Here is a 4,256-nt window from a genome sequence, read left to right as displayed (position 1 = left end):
CTGGGTGCCACGCTCTGCTCAGACTCTGCAGGGACAGGCCTACAGCTGCTGCACTCAGCTTCAGCATGTTTTCCCTTCAGATGGTGGTGTCTTTGGACTCTGCTATCATTCTTGACATTTTAATGTCATATTTCTTTCCAATAAAACTCAGCTGGAGTGTGAGAACTCCTGTTTCTCTCTTGGGAAAGGAAGGTTGAGGTGTCTGCACATCACCTAAGGGGAAAGACCTGAGGAAAAACAGCTCAGACCCTTCAGAAATCTTTCAAAGAGAAGCTCCAGCTCTCCCTTATCCCTTTTAAAATTAACACACATACATTGCACATGTTGAGCCACAAAGTTCCTAATTTGCTTCCCATAACCCCAGGCCCAGTGGGGCAGTGATGTTATTTTACAAAGAGGGTGAGAGCAGGACACTCACTCCCCTGGCCAGGGACAACCAGCACCTCAGGGACACTCTGAACTAGAGGTGTGCACAGAGATTATGGGGTTTAACAGCCACCAAAGCATGTGTCACCCATGAATTTGTACAACTCTTCCTTAAACACAGTCACACTTTCAGCTCTGTGGTGCCTCTGCCACCAGATGCTATTGTTTAATCAGCAGCTACTTCAAACCTCCTACCTCACCCTTATATTTACAGGAACCTTTGCTCTTGTAATAAGGAAGGAACATTGCAATAATGCAGCTGTTGTGATAATGCAGCTTACAGACCTGAGCAGGACAGATTCTGATGGTCCAGTTTGCAAAGACAACAGGGTCTCACAACAGGCTAACACAAAGTCTGGTGAAATCCTAGGGGGGATTTTAGAAATGCTAATATCACTGCAAGCCAGCACCAGCAGTCTTAAAAAAATCGCATCTTTATATGCTATTTATTATATGTTTCCTGTGAATGAATTTCTGGCTCAAATTAGATTTATAATAAAACATTAATTTTTTTTTTTGAGAAAAAAAAATCCAGATCTGTTCTTCCTTCCTGGAGATTCTCTGCTTTTTCTGCAACAAGAGAAATGAATTATGGAAGTATTAATAAGAGCAGTATTAGGAAATGATCATTCAGGCACCAGAAATCCATATGAGACATTATGGCTTTAAATAAATTGTTCATTGCTATGTTAATCTAATCTTGTAAATACGTGCACACTTAACTATATTAAAAATGTAAATGCTCCCAGACCTGGACTTCACATGATGAATAAACAACTCCCATTTTTTGCCTCGTCAGCTCTGTTGGTCTCAGAAAAACAAGATTTGATGGTCATTGAAAAAGTTGATGTCTGCACAGATTTAGCCAACAGATTGTCACAATCATCTCAGGGCCCACGTGGCTCACAGGACTGAACTTGAAGAAACCTCCTTCAACATCTGCTCATGACAGAGCAATTCCAGCTCCAGGAGTGCCTCCAGCCAGTGACTTCCCTTCTGTGGCCTGAATTTGCATTCATTAAACCCAGAGTTTTAATGATTTATGGAGATTTATAAAAAATTGCAGCCCAGAGCTGCTGACACTCCCAAAGCTTCTGACAGGAGTATAACACATCATAAATCCATCCTGGTGTGAAATATTGAACAAAAACTGGTGCAGGCATATCTGCAAGTGTTAACATGACCCATAAAATCAGTGATTCAGACTAACTATAATTATCAGTGTGCCCCAAACCCGAGGAGATAACAAATCTAGTAACAACAATATAATAATTATAATGTTAGTAATGACACTCCTAATAGAGTTACCAGTCTCCTTGTCACTGTTTATTATTGTCAGTGCCCTGATAATTCTCAGCTCCAAGGATGGACAGAGGCAGGCAGGGCCCCATGCTTTGAGAAACAACCTCTGTGCTTTGGGAAACGAATTCCAGCTTCCCCTATCCCTCAGAGCAGCTACCAAGATCTTTGGGATAAGCCTTGGGGAAGGCTCTGGAGGAGCCTTCTGCCACTCACACAGCAAGGTGTGCATTGGCTCATGCTGAGCCCCAGGGTTGGGGAAACTGGAGTTTAAACAAACATGCCCCTGGGACAGACTCCTTTTTATTTACAAGTGAATCAACAGAGATGGCAAAGCTGATTTGCAGTGCCTGCCCAGCACCTCTTAAAGATTTTAGTAGGAGACAGACTTCCACCAGACCTCAGTCCTGCCTTACCACACCTTCCCCCTTGGTTATCTTACCACAGTTGCTATTAGCTCATGCAAATCCACAGCACAAGCTCCTTATCTTTACATCTTCCTCACACAAGAGCTAAACTACTTCAAGATGCTGAACAAAAAAAAAAAAAATCTCTAAAAAGTAAGTAAAAAAATTACTCTGCCCCTCTGAGGACAACTTCAGCCAAGGCAGAATGGACCAAAATACATGTGGAGAAGTGAGCTGAGCTGAGCTGAGTTGAGCTGAGGAGCATGATGCATCCCTCTGCAGCCAGAGCAAATTATTCACTCAGCTCTGCACTGTGGAACAGGAAATGTGGGGGCATTCCCCAGCTCAGATGCCTTTGGTGCACTGCTTCACCTTTGCACATCTGTTGTCCTTTCCACCCTGCTTATTTAGAATAAAAAGGGTTTGAAACAGGGCCTTATTCATCAGTGACTGCACAGCACCAGCCAAAACAATACCTCAGCTTTGTTGTGCAGGAAATCATTTGTATATAATAAAGCAATATCAGTTTGCATACAGGGAGCAAATGTTTTCTAGTTTTCCTGGCCACAGCCTGCTGTAAACAACAGGCTCTCCTACTCTTCATTTTACTTTAAAAACAGATTCAACAGCTCCCAATTCAACCAAACCTCACAAGGACCCCATCTACCTCCAGCTCCAAGGGGAGCAAGGATGGCACAAAGAGGCAGCACCTTCCTTGCAGCCACAGAGGACGAGGAGGAGGCAGTGATGTGAACAGCACATCACCACAGCCCAAGATGAGCTTTGATGGGCTGCTGGGTCTGCTTCTGCCCCAGCCTGTGCTCCAGCTCTTGGTTCCTTGCTGTCCTTGGACATTGCTGTCCCTGCCCTGCTCACAGAGGGCATGGCAGGATGCATGGCAGCTGATGTCAGATGTCTGCCCACGTCTTTGCTCTCCTCTCTGCCTCATGCAGCATTAGCTGGGCTTTTCCATTACCAGGCTATCCTGTGCACTCTGGGAAATGGAGCACTGACTGCACTTCAGGAGCTAAACATGCAGGGCCTGAATTATTTATCTGCAAGTGTGCAGAGACGAGCCAAATCCCCAAGTGATGTGGAACAGCTCTTGGAAGAAATGCAAAAGGGAATGCAAAGGCTGCACGGGTGGGTATGAGGAACTGCATGGTCAGAGCCTCACACGTGCACATCACATCTCTGGGACTCCTCCTGCCCAGGTGGTTTATGTACTGGAGGGTGTGGAATGCTCAGGTGTGGGTTCTGATCTTCTTCCTCTTCTGTGAAACTGCTCAAGAGCCACCTCTGTGCCTCAAACCAGCCACTGTGACGGCGAGTCCCCAAAAAGCAAAGAAAAACGCCCAAAGAAATGTGTTCATGCAAATGCAGGGGGTTTGGGGTGTCCCACAGCTTTCCTGCTCAGCTCCCTCAAATCTGGAGTGGTTAACTCTGCAATCACTAACTCAGCCGTGCCCAGCCTGCCAGCACGGTACGGTGCCATGCAGACAGTGGCACGATAGCCGTGTTTGTCCAGGCTCAATAATGCCCCTGTACCAGCTCCTCCACTTTCCCTTCTACACCAAGCCAGCTCAGCTCCAGCGATAGCTGGAGGAAAGAGCAAAGTCCTGTCGCTGCTCTCTGCCGCCAAACACGCGGCTGCAGCTCCTCCAGCACCGATTTCCCCTCGGTCTGGGGCAGGGATTCACCCCAGAATTTCTCCATGAGCCTGCCGGGGGTGCAGGGAGGCAGGGATAGCCCCGGACGAGGGTGGGCAGCCCGAGCCTGGGGGCTGCGAGGCTGCAGGTGCGCAGGGGGCAGGGAAATGAGCAGGGTTTGATGTGATACCGAAGCCCTTACTTCTATCCTACCCCTGCTCTCTCCTCACCCCCTTCTTCTCGCTCCCCCATCCCTCTCCTCCTTTCCTTGCCCCCAGACACAGAACCCTCTCCCGCTCCCCCGCTCCCATTCCCGTCCCTATCCCTGCATCCCGTCCCTCCCTTGGCCCGCATCCTCTCCCTGCCTTTCCCCGCTTTCTCTCCGGCCCCGGTTTCCCCGCCATTGGCCCGGCGGGCGGCGGCGGCCCCGGCGATTGGCGGAGCTGTCCGTCCGTCAGGGCAATGCCCGCCCCGC

The sequence above is a fragment of the Serinus canaria genome, chromosome 20, assembly GCF_022539315.1.
Source record: "Serinus canaria isolate serCan28SL12 chromosome 20, serCan2020, whole genome shotgun sequence".
Classification (NCBI taxonomy): Eukaryota; Metazoa; Chordata; class Aves; order Passeriformes; family Fringillidae; genus Serinus; species Serinus canaria.
The sequence above is the reverse complement of the archived record's forward strand: the minus strand, read 5'-3'. Positions refer to the sequence as shown.